A 13,957-nucleotide genomic window follows, 5' to 3' on the forward strand; every position below is an offset into this window, starting at 1 on the left:
TTTGGGCAATGCAAACAAGGTTAGTTGAAAAGGGAGATGATTAATGGGTGCTCATTTGTGCCAGCCACTGAAAATATCTTCCCACAATCATTTTCATTCCAAAATCCAAAGATTTAGATGTCCACTTCATGCCACTTAATGTCACCACTTAAAGTAATCACAGCAAAGATTCCATCAAATGTCCTCAAACTGTGGAGCATCATTTAGCCCTGCTGTGCTATGAATATTACCTGGCAATGAAAAGATAGAACTTGTGACCTAAAGATTGACCCATCTGCTATTTATTTAGCCCTGGAAAAAAGTAATTCTATATCAGAAAAACAAAACAAAAAAGGGAAAGAAAATTGCAGATTGAAACTGTACTACTGATAGGGTCATTTAATTTTCTAAGTATATTGAGTTTGCTTATGATCAGAGACTCAGCTTCATGTTTGTAAACTAATATTGAAATATAACTAAAGGTGTAAGTAAATCGAGTTTCTTTACTGTTTAGTGATTCCCATCTGTACCTTTGTGAGCTGAAAATGTAAAAAAGTCTGATTGTGAATATCAGAAAAAAAAGATCTCTAAGAAATTAAATTTATGGTGATCACTTTCTATCTGCATAACGGAATTTTCTGAAGATGCTTGGGAAGGGAAAGATTTCAGAGCTGTTAAATTCCTCATATATCAGCTGGAGGCCAGGGCTGACAAGCCATGTTCCATCCTTATGTAACGGCGTCCAGAAGTGAAACACTCCATGCTGATCTGCATTCTGTTAGGGAAGGTCAACCAAGGCAAAGCCAGTTCCCAGATTCCTGGACAGGAAAAACTAAAGGAAGGTCTCTTTGCCTCTCTATAGCTAAGCCTTCAGAAATTCTGCTGTGTTTGGTGTCCTGGCCCAGACTGCTTTTGGTTTAACAAACTTGGTCTCCTGCTTGTTTCAATTATGGAACACACCCTTGAATCTCCTAAAAGGTGAAGAACTATTTTTAAAGCTTTTGGAATTTGTATGTATAAGGATTTTCAAGTCTTTATCCTTCTTCTCTCTCTTGTAATGGGACACGTAGCCCTTGATATGAAGAAATCCCTAGGACACCCAGCTTTTCATGATGTCTGGCAAATCTCCAAAATATTTCGGCTTCTTTACAACAAGAAATAAGCTTTCTGATGAAACCCATCTTTTTGGATGTAGACAGCAGTTTATGTGGCAAAAATCTGCTCTTCCCTCCAAGACAGGAAATACAGAAATATACTCTTCCCTCCAAGACAGATTAGTTCCACAGTTATGACTTCCAGTTTTATTATTAATAAGGCATGATGTTGATCATCTTCTTGTCTCTTATTTAAACAAGATGGCCATACAGTTCTTTCTAATACAGCTTTGTGCTCTTTTTTATTACATAGAATCTGTTTCCTGAGTACTTATTCCTTTACATACCCAAGCACTGCATTAGATTTCAAGCTGCCATCTAATACCTTTCCTTGGGAGAATTCTTGCAAGAGTTCTATGCCATTGTATCACCTGAAAGAAATAACAGAAAGATCCAGGACTGAAAAAAACCCATCTGTCCAAATGACCACATATCTGAGAACACAAATGTCTTTAAATGATCTTTGGAAATTGAATTAATTTAATTTTTCTCTAGAATTAGAAGGGATCCATTTTGCCTGTAAGGCACAACCCAGGGTAACTTGAAGTTCAAAATACAATGCCACAGCAGGAACAAATGACAGTGTGTCTGGATGTGGAGGCATGCAGATGAAAGCTATCATTTTTACCATTTGAGCAATGATGTGGGGTCTGTAGAGCATTGGACTCTAATGATCCAGATGATTGTCTGGATTCTGTTTCAACACAGTCTGGAAATGCAGAGAAGAAGGTCTTAAACTGCAAACTCTCAGTGGTGGATATTACTGCAGAACTGCTACTTCCCTGGGTTTGTGATGTGTATGAGATGATGGAGAAGAGTATAGAGATATATTCTTCCTTGTAGTCTCTACTTATCTGTATTAGATTAGTCTCACTGTGCTCACGTTGTAGCTCCGTGATTATAATTGTGAGTAGTTATAGACTCTATTAAGCAACTTCAAGTAGTTGCTTAGGTTTTATATTCAAATTTAATCTACTATAACTATTCTAATAATTTATTTTCTTATGTAATCAAAGTGCTTTTCCCCACATTGTAAATTCCAACATGATGCGTTTAACATGTCAGCATCTCTGAGCCTCAGGTGACATGTATATGGATAAACGACATGGCTTGGTTACTCTTGTACTTGACACAGTGCATAGATGAGTCCACACTTGAGTTGCCACTTACACAGGATTATCATTCGGTTCAGACTCAAAGCAGCCTAAACCTCTTTCTGAAGGTCAAATCTGTTTTTCGTTTGTGATATGCCAGAAAGATTTAACAGCATCTGTGTCCAAAGGGGAGCTTCTTGCAAAAACAGGCCTGAATTTACTTCCAATTGTTTCTGTCTGAAATTCAAATAATTTCTCAACTTCTCTTAGGAAGCATACGGTTCCAGTGTGGGGTAATTGTTTTCCATCTGGACACTGTCTGGTGGTGGTATTTGCTGTAGCTATAAGTAAATAAATGAAAGAGTCAAATAAATGAAGACATCTGTAAATAATTTATTTGCTGATTGATGGCTGGTAAATAAACTCTAGCTTCTTTCTTTGGTTAGATTCACAATCAAAATTGTGGAGTGAGATATACACCAGCTCACTAGAAGTTTGAAGTTCAAAGGTAGGCTATGAGAAAACCTCTAGAGATTCCTGGAAACACCAAAGAAGTGGCAGACAAATTCCAGTTAATGCTGCCTCTGACCTCAGCAAGCCCCTCGCTGGAACACTTTAAAGCATGCTAAAGCCTTTCTTGAAATCCTGCCCTGGTTGTCTACCTGCCCTCTGTTTTGATCAGCTCTCTGTAGCCAGTCTTTCAAGGAGAAGAGTGATATGGCAACCCAGAAGAAGTTCACTTTAAAAACTGATAATTCTGTCAAGGACAGAGAGGAGTAAATAAAGCAGAGAAGGAAGAGGGCATGAAAAAGGAGTGTTGTTGCGGCTCTGTGGAGACTTACAAGGCTCGACTCGGTGTTTATACTTTTCAAGGCAATATTTTCTCTTTCCCTACTTTGTCCATGTGAATGCTCAGTAATGCAAAAATTATCATATGAACATTCTTATTAGCCTTATTGATATGTGCTTTCATACTAAGTGGAATGTTCCTGCTCATAAATATGTTGATCTATGTGTTGCTACGGTTCATTAGAAGAGGGAAGCACTGTCAGAACTCTGTGAATGGGCAGCCTTGTATCCAAGTACTTCAAACCCATCTTTGGAACACTTGCACTGAAGTAGCAAAGATGCCTGTGAAATATGACTTTTTAGCTTGAGCATTTGTGCACCTACTGGACTGAATTTCAAACAGGACTCATTCAGATGTCAGACTCTTCCAATTAAAAACTGTGCTTTGCTGGCTAGTTAGTTCATTAATGCACACTTTATGGTGTAGGCTGCAAATTAGCTACTCAAAGTCCACAGTTCAAAGGATTTGCAGGCCTAGAATTATTCACTGAACAAGATTGTGAATAATTTCAAATAATGAATAAATTCAATATACTTTTTGTTCTGTCCATGCATAGCTTCTGAAGACAGAGAGAATAAAAAGGGGAAATCAATCAGATAAATTATTCATCAAGAATTATTTGTTCAGCTCTAATGCTTATGTACTTAGACAATATTTTCATTGGAACAGACTCTGAAGAGCTCTTCAGCCTGCATATATCTCAGCTACAATTCATCTGTAAAAAGTATTGAGGTTCTTGTTAAATGCAGATGCCTAGACCTAGCTGTAGACAGTAGGATTTATTTGACTTCATCTCCAAGTTCTTGACAAAGTTTAGGTACTTCAGGAATTATTTCACAGGAATTGTTTTTGTGAAAGTAGTTCTTTGTCATTGTCTGTGTCTGCATTTAGAAATAGTTTTAAATGATCATCCCAGTTCTACTTGCTGCTGTTACTGTCTGATCTGGCTATTTCCAGTACAGCATGGCCACTTGGATGTTTTCTTTCAGGAATTAAACCTTTTCATTGTATAGTTAAAGAAAAATATCAATATAAAATATTATCCTATTGGAAGAACTACCTTCTCTACTAATTGTTTTTATTTTAAAGGAAGCTAGGATCAAGGAACTCAGTGAGAGGTGCAGCTCAAATTAATATGCTAAGCATCAAATATAGCCCCTTTAAAATATGTATTTCTAAAATAGCTTGTCATAATAGGAACAGATTCAGCTATTTGCTGCCATTTAGTTGATGCTTTATCTCTTAAAAACCAGAGGATAAGTATGGAAAGGGATATATCTTTTCCTGCTTAGGGTAACCATACCTCCTTTAATGCAAATATATTTGTTGTTCCACTGGGTCAAGAACAACAAGGAGTTTGGTTTTATTTTGTCTGAAATGAAGTGAGAGAATAGGGAAAAACCACTGGATCTTGGATACTGAACAGGGAAGAATATTAGTGTAGAACAAATACTTGCTCTCATAATAATGACTTGTTAACTAATATAAAGAAGCTTTACTTTTCTCCTTCCTGTTAATAGGCATTCCATTACATTCACTTTATTTCTGTAAGGCAGAGATGTCGGTCCAAAGGGAAAACTCAGATAGCTGTAGAATAAATAGTGAAAGGAATTCTTGCAAAAAAGTTGTCTCATACAGTTTTTCCCAATGCTCTTTTTGCATCCTTGCTGATTGGGAGCAATGGGGGCTGGAGTGGAGAAGTTGTGCTGATCTTGGCTCTGCACTGACTCCCCATCATCCATTGACAAAGTTCAGTTTTTTATACTATCATAAGACGTTATGCTGACACCTTTCACTTATATTGATGTAAGAATTTGGAGAAGGATTATCTTTTATTTTCTAATATACAGAGTTTAACACAGTAGGGGCATAATCTTTATTAGGGCCTCAATGTGGTACTGTAATAGAGTTAATAAATAATACTTGACAGCAGTCTAAGGATGGAGGTATGGAAGGAAATGAGGCATAAATTTTGAATAACCCTTAATTCAAATATCATAGATGCAAAGGAAACCACAAGGTAAAGTTAAACTTTGTTTCATAGGACAATTCCATTTTCTGTGTGACAAGAAGAAATACAGTAAAACACATCTCTATGGTTCTACAGACCCAAATGTCTGATGTAAAGATATTTTTCTGTGAAATTAATAGTCCAATAGAAGTTTAAGGCTCTATTGCCCCAGATGGTCCTTTTAAAAATTATGCTATATATTGCTTAGTTTACCTATTGGCTTCTTACGAATCTTCATTTAATGAAAAATGCAGAAAAATTGTCTGGCTAATACATTATGAATTCAACTCTTCCCTTTTTGCCTAATATCTAGGGGGAAAAAAAGTGTTAATAATTTTTTCTTGTTGTTTCTTTCTTCGTATTTGTTGCATTTCAATGTATGAAGTTGGTTTCTTTTATTCCATTACATAATTTTCCAAGATTTGCAAAAGTTGAAATAGAAAAATAGAGAAAAAACCAACTTTTTAAGTATATGATTTCCTGCAAAACAAAGTGGGTGTTTCCTGTCAAATCTGCAGTAAAATGTTGGGTTTTTGCAAATGCACAGCTGGTAGTACTCAGGTTGTGCTAACATTAGTATGAGGTTACTGTGGGAACTTGTTTGTGTTCCAGCGCAGTTGGCAAAACTGCAGTCATGCCCAGGTAACAAGCACTAGGTCATGTTAATCAGTAATAAACTGCACTTACTTATACAAGAATTTTGAATGAAATCAGATCTAAAGTTCTCCAACTGTTCATCAGGCACTTTCTTCTTCCTTTCTTCCTTGTTCTTGCCAAAATGTTTTAATTTTTTTTTTTTTACTTTACTAGCTTTTTCCAAATCATGAATTGGAAGGGTAGGCAGTTCCATGTGTAGACTGATGCATGGAAATCATCTGGTTTAGGCTGCACACATTCTGCATAAGTGTTTCACTCTGACTCTGCTTCACTAAGGCAATTTCACAGTGGGAAATCTATAGAAAGGACCCAAATGAGGAAAAGATAACACAAGACACTTTAAACTAGAACAGGCCTATTAAAAAACATACTAGGAATCCGTTAAGGCTCTGTAGTTGCTGCATACAGTATTCAGCAGGGAGTTGGTGTCCTGGGTCTGTCTTCTCTTTCTCTTGGTATTAGTTACTGTAAGCACCTGAGGAACACCATGAACAGCAGAGACTGCTCCAAAAATACTTGAAAAAATCAGAGTTATTTTTCTGTGTAGTGAAAGCCTGACTTTGTTGATTAGTTCCCTGTAACTGTGCTGTCTGTGAGCAGATGGTGTGAGTAGATTGGTTTTAGTTTAGTGCTGCTCTGCAGGGTGAGAGAACAGGCCATTTGTGGGGGAACCAGTGCTGGGAGCTGGGATGAGCTCAGAGCTGGTGGAGGAGTCAGTCCCAGGCCAGGAGGGGCTGCCCAGGTACATCCCATGGGACACTGCTCATGGGGAATGAGTGAAAAAGACACCGAGGAACTCAAAACTGGGCTGTTCTCCAAAGAGCTCATTCTGCTTTCCTAGAGTACCTGGGAGACAAGTCACCAACTTTAACAGGGGCAGGATCAGATGGTAAACCAGGCATCCCAGTCTCACAGTGAAGGCTACACCATGGGCCAACAGCACAATGACTGTGCACAGATGGTCACCACCACTCTTCTGTGTGATCCACCTTGGAGGAGCAAGTGTGAATTATTTGCACTTTTGCCAGCCTTGTAGCTACCCTTGGTCCAGCTGTCTGGCCAACAGACAGCTACTGCTCCTGTTGTCGAGGAATGTTTGTGGCTGCAGAAGAGATTCCAAGGTTTTTCTGTGACAGTGGCTGCAAAGGACCCAGTTCCCCAGCATACACTTGGCTAATGTCAGACATAAATTCTGTTGGACTTGGCCCCACAAATACAAGTTATTTGTGTCTTTACTTGTTGTTGGTAAATGGGATGAAATCAATATTTCTCCTGAAACAGACATATTGGTTGATGATGTAAAATTAAAATTTCTAGGGCCATTCCAATTCTAGTCACATATTCAAAGTATTGTTATGGAAGTGTACAAAACATCTCAGCATTGTTTTAAAATTATATTCCAGCTGCTATGATACCACTGAAACTTTGAAAAATGTCCTTTGTGTGTGGCCCTGATGTGTAGGTCCTGCTATAGTGCTTTCATACTAGAATTAGATACTAGCTGTGTAAAGATTATGAAGGTGTTTGGGAGCTGAATGAGAAAGAAGATTATTCGTGTTTCAATATTTGGCAGCTTGGTCAGTGTAGGCAAAGGGTGTTTGTCATCAACACAATGAAAAGACCCAATATTACCCAGTGCAATTCACTCAGGAAGAGAACTCAAGAAACAAAAAAAAATCTTGCTTTAAATCAAAATGCAAAAAAGGTCAAGATTTGTTTGTCAGAGACCCAAGAAAAAGACAACAAAAAATATATTTTTAAATCTACCATGGGAAATTAATACTGAGGTGATTTTCAGGCTAAGGCTGGGATTGTAGCAATGCCATTTTAGAATAAACACCAAAAACAGATGCCACAATTTCATAAAATAAACATGCAGTGAAAGGGTAACACAGACATTAGCAGCAAACTGAGCCAGTAGCCAATACAGTATGATGAGAAGGAGTACTCAGTATGGTGTGATGTGCTGTAGAAGCCATTAGCCATATGGTACCGTGTGAAGAGGGCCTCTGTGACTAAGTAACAGTTGTATGTTATGTGGTTTATAAAATAATTATGCAATGGCAAGCAACTCTTTTATAATTATTGGCTGTTTCAAAATCTTTCTGCTAATCTGGAGGCATTTACAAAGTTGATGGATGCAGGCAGTCTGCTTCCTCTGTCTGCATGTTTGTAGATGTATGGGGCATCGTACTACTAAAGGCAGTGGCCGTTTTAAACCTGGCCACTAGAGACTGTATTTGTTTTTCTTTTTCTGAAATCTTGGGGAGTATCCACATGAATAGATCATAACTTGGTGGGACAGCTGCCAAGGAAGGGCAGCTGACTTAGTTAACTTTCCATTATTCACTGGCCCTTCTTTGCTAGCTTCCTTTATCCATTGACATCTCTGAAAATTGAAAGTGTATCACCAGAAAACCCTATTGCTCTGTTACTGCTGATGGCATGACAATCTCAGCAGATTCTGGTTTTTTATACTTTGCTGTGTCTTTGATGCTTATGTTAGAGGCAACAAAACCATCAGCAACTGAAGAACATAAAAAATATCTTTGGTTTAACCAACAAGAAGATGACACTAATTTCCTTTTTCTTTTCTACTGCTCCTCAAGCAAGCATATGGAAGATAAGTGCCTCTTAAACATTTGTACATTGCAGCACTTTTGCTTGAAAAGGGAATAAAGTAATAAATAAGGTTTCAGGGAAACTCTTCAGCTACAAAATTTGCTGGCAGGAGAGACTTGGGACCCAGAGTAGCTGGAGGCACCAAGCTCCTGGCTGTGGTAGTGAAGGTGAGAGGGTCCTGTGACCCTGCAGTGCTTGGATCATCTGGCTGGCAATAAGGTGGGGGTGTGGTTCTGAACAGCTGGGACATCAAACACAATCCCCAAAAATCAAGCAGGATGCACAGCCTGGAGAGGTCCACAAAACAATTCTTCCCTTTCTATCCCCTTGGCACATGCTGCAGGCCACAAAACACTTCCCATCTTCCCCCAGTAAACTTTAGATCCAGTGTAAAAGATTGATTGTAAAACACGACAGGAAGAGCACAGGAGAGATCAAGGGCTGCCAGCATAAAGGTCTTTGAACATCCTCTGTCTGTCTCATCCACATGGGTCAGCTCTAGCTTGGTCCTGGAGCCATTAGAGATCAAACATGGCTTTTATGGTATACATGTGGTGTATTGCTGTGAGTGCTCTAGAACAGCACTGGGGTGAGTTCCCTGTAGCAGGTACAGATCTATGTATATTTTCAGCTTTGAAGTGGTTGGTCAATTGATGTTTTCATAGTGCAGGTAACTGATATGAATTGTAATTATTGCACTAGTCTTATAATAGGGACCCATCATTAGAAATGCTGGAACTACATCTGCTATGAGGCTTCTGACAAGACTTCAGTGCACTAAAATGGAATTCTGGTCTATTCTGCAAGCAGTGCAGGTGCAGTGAATTTTTTTGCTACATCTAAAAATATTTTGCAAAGCTGCAATCCAAGGGCATGGTTTAAACCACATTTCAAATGCTGAAAAAGAATGTGTTGTTAAGTATAATACAAGGATATACATTGGAAAATTTCACTGTATGGAGTAATACACGCACACATACATATATACACATTTATACACTTTTCTTACAAGAAAAAGGTTGTTCATCAATGATAGCAGCTGGCATGACTGCTAACCAGTTATTTTATTTTATCTGGTATTACTAGGGAAGATACTACTTTCATTTTTGCCAGCATTTGTAGTGTAAATGAGGAGCAACCTATCGTAAAATGTTGCTACTGAGATCAAAGGAAGCAGTCCTTACTACCAAGCTAAAATCATTCTGGGGAAATGTTTTTGATTATGGTTAATGATGTAATCAAGCCACTAAAGTGCCCAGAAGTTGGAGTTGCAGCAGGCGTGCAGCCTGCCCATTACAGAGCACCCAATCGACAATAACACCGAGGGGAAAAGGTGGGATGCAGCAAACAAGACACAGTTAAATGTTTACTGTAATGGCACACAAAACTGGACAGATTTGATTAGAATACTTATACCTGCCTTCTTAGGAGAAGAAAACTGAATGGCTGAAGGTTTAGCACAGAAAAAAAAAAAAAAGCCAAAAAGCCAAAGGTGGAGAAAAGGACCAAAAAGGTAATTTTTTAACATCTTCGATTTCTTTCTTTAAAGACCAATTACTTTCCTGTCCCCTGTGGGAGAAAAACATTCTTCTTCTTAATAGCAGAATCATTCTAAGACTTCTCTGATTCATTTTATATTTAGCAGATTACAGTTTTGGAGTCATCAGTAGGAGAGAACCCAGCAAACTGACAGACCTGAAATCATGTCCTTTGATTGTAATTGACAGGGAAAGCGTTTAAGGTAAAGAAAAAAAATATTTTATTCATCTTTGATTACACTGTGATGTGATTTGGTGACATAATACAGCTGTGAACTGTGGCAAGAAAGGCAATAATTCCTACTTGAGGCTTTGACATGATGTAGCCCTTTAGTCTTCTTCAAACCAATGCCTCCAGCTACAATAGTGCCCTTGATGGAGTCTAGACAAATAGATATACAGACTGTTGCAATTAAAGAGGCAAACAGCTTTAAAATAACATTTCTCTAGACCACATATTTTTTGTATTAAATGGCTAAGCTGACGCATATTTTTCTTTACCAAAATTAAATCTAGATTATCTATTAAATAATCAAGCATTGGATAAAAATTGTTCACTTCAGAAGGGTTTTAAGAGTACCATGAATAGAAACTTTTTGAAATCTACAAAACTGTTGAATGAGAAGCACCCACTAGAAGTGAAAGGTACATTTAATGAATTATTATGAAGAGGCTCTGAGGATCATATGTCTTGTGGACCCCTTAACTTTTAAATTTTTTTTTTCTTTGTATTTAATTCTCAAAATATCACTTTAATATTCTTAACAACTTTCTGTGTCAGGGTCTTCAAAAATACTTAGCATCTCCTGGTTTACAGAATCCTTGGATATCTTTGAGAGGTTTCTTTAAGGAATAATATCAAGAAAAGTAAAAAGAAATTCAGGACACTAAAAATTGTATTACCAAAGTTTAGCTATCATAGGAAAGCAATTTCATGTACTCTGTCTGTGTGCTCTTGGAGTTTAGCATACATCAATCACCCAACTAGAACTGACCTAGAGAGGAACCTACCCTGATAGGGTTAAACTGGGTGTCCAAAGGGAAGTATGAGAAGCCCCATGTCCCCCATTGTGATGAAGTTTTTCACAGTGCTGTTCCAGGAGATTTAAAATGTCTTTCTTATTGAAGAAATGTTTTCTTACAACTACAAGATGTAGACAGTAATTTAGAGATTGCCTATTTTATCATTACAGTATGTCTTGATCACTTCTAAATATAAAAGTGCAATTTCATGATCATGGTAATTCCTACAAATGATTGGATTCCTGCTGGCACTCTGGGTTTTTAGACATAAGCAGTTAACCCAGGGCAATAAAGAAAATATAGAAAATTCTGCCACATCCTCAGGATGTGTGTTACAAACATTTGAAAAACAAGGGACTTGGTCATCGTCACCAATATTTTCTGAGGAAACTGCAAATTCAGTAGCATCTACAGAATACAAAGCTCATTATTCATGGTTTTGTCTTTAAAAAGTTATTTCAAAAATACTTTGTGAAAGCCTTTGTGTTTTCTGATTTAATCTACTATATGTAGTTATGAAAATAAAGTAGCATAAAGCATATGTTCAGCAGAATAGTGTTATTTCATAAGAAGAAGCCCCAAAATTAATCACCAAAGTTAATCACCATATTATTGTATTTTGAATGTGCAAAGGACTGTTCTGAAGCCCTGCTCTTAGCAACAGCAGTGGCGCAGACTGAGTTTCCTGTTACACTACGAACTCCATCACAGCAGCACAAGCTGAGCTTCCTTAATCTCTTCCTTTTATAATTCACAATTATATGACCAGTTCTATGAATAAAATAATTTAAACTTCCTGCCCTATATACAGACTTTGCCAATTTTTTTTTAGCTCAAGTAGTGATGATGAAACTAAACAAACACTACTAACTTACACTAATCCATCAAAAAGCAACTAGATACTGTTAGGAATTGTCCCTAGATATTATTGGTTCTCTGCCTAATACCACAGTTATAAAAAACACTGACATCTTTCCAGGTGTATTCTTCTATCACTTGGGATGTTCAGCACTTCAGATATACAATGTTGTTAAGGCAAAAATGAAAAACAATAAATGCCATTAGGGGGCTTCAGGTGAGCTGAAAACAGTCATGATAATTTCAAACTTCTCATGATCAAGACAATTTAATCACAACATTTAAGAATAACTAAAAGCATGGTAGTATCTGCATTCTGGAACTAGCCTTGCAGTGCTCCCAGGTCTAAAAAAGGTAAAATAGTACACAGGCTTGTATCTTACTCTTTTTTTTCTGTGGTTGGTTTTTTTTTGGGTTTTTTATTTTTTCCCTGTTTGGTCATTGATATAATAATTTCCAAATGCTGAACCAAACCCCTGTGACAGTGGACTTCAGCCTGAGCACAAATACTAGAGCAAGAGAAAAATTCAATATCTAAAAACATTTAATGACCCCTACAGGTTTTGTGTTCACACAGACTGGGATGCTGATATTTTTACAGTGCTGTACTCTACCTATTGCCATGAATAGACTTAGAGATTCCAGCTAGCACTCATGAAGGAAATTCCACTCACAAGGAGGTATCTCACTTTACTAATAGTGTTGCAAAATTTGGCAATTATATATTAAAGTAAGACATACTGATTAAACTGCATTAACATATTTATTATCTGTTGCATTTTTAACAGTCAGTTTTCTGTTTTCTTTGCAGTACCAAGTAAAGAAAAAAAATTCCCTAAAAATAAATTTCTGATGAAATTTATAAAGTTATAGTTAAAGAAACATTATCCCTAAAATTACCATTTGAATGATAAGCAATTTTGGGAGTAATTATAGTGCACACTCTACATTCAATGCATTCTGATATATGGATAATTACTCCTGGTAATATGTGTTAGTTAGATTTTATAACAACAATAACAATTTATTGCAAAATTAATTCCTTGGCACAATTTAACATTTATTGATGTGAAGTCAAAGTGAATTGATTTTATTGCAGACCACTTGTGTTACGTTTTCCCTATGCTCCTGCCCTAATTGGTTATTATAGGTCATTTTGGTATTTAGTTTTAAAAATAAATTAATTTGGTACCAAGGTGCATTTAGCAAAATGGCAAGATATTTACAGCTCATGTGGTTTTATTTAAATAAAAAATGGTAAGGTAATGCAATCATCTTTGGTTATAAAGTGATGGATGAATTGAAAACATTTCTGAATCAGGTCAATGGTAGTGATGATTAGTGCATTGTTAATCAAGTTGCTGAGATTGCTATCAAAAGCTTTATCTCTTTCACTCAGACTGGTGAGAGGATCATGAATATTAAACAGATTCAAATAGATCTGCACTCATGTAATATGGAGCACTACAAATGAAAAGGCTAAATGAACCCAGACTGTGACTTTATGCACTGATATATCTCTTAACCAAAGAGGAATGTCTAATCCATTTCTGTACTTGTATGAGGCTACATACATTGCAAGAATACAAAGACAAAGTATTTCATGTACCATATTCATTTTATGGGGTAAGTACTTATTTACAGCCCTATCCATGTGAAGAAAAAATAGTTGTGGAAAGATTCGTCAGGATTGAAACAATGCTACTATAGGCCAGATTTTAATTTCTACAACACCAGTAAAAATCCAAATACTGTATTTGAAATCAGCAGCCTCATCTCAATTACATTGCCCCTATTTTATTATTGCTGACTTACTTGAATTTATGATTTAGGCCAGTGTATAGTTTAATAGTGTATCTGGAATCCTTTAAATGTCTTCAAACCTTAGAGGAGCTGTAACAATTAATGTATATAATCACAAATGTTTGGTGAAATAAGTGGACAGTGGAGGCCTGAAAGCTGCACACATGCAGGTACGTGCTCAGCTGAGTGCTCTGAGCAACTCCGTGGATGTTGAGCTGGATTAACCAGGGGACACCAGGCTAAACTGCTTCTATTCTGCAGCTACAAGGCCTTCACTAAAACCAGGGCTTTGCAATCAAATATACAGAACAAAAATCCCAGATGAACAAAGCAGAATGAAAAATCTAACCTTGTGCTTGTGTCCATTT

Source organism: Camarhynchus parvulus, chromosome 9 (genome assembly GCF_901933205.1).
Source record: "Camarhynchus parvulus chromosome 9, STF_HiC, whole genome shotgun sequence".
In the NCBI taxonomy this organism is placed as follows: Eukaryota; Metazoa; Chordata; class Aves; order Passeriformes; family Thraupidae; genus Camarhynchus; species Camarhynchus parvulus.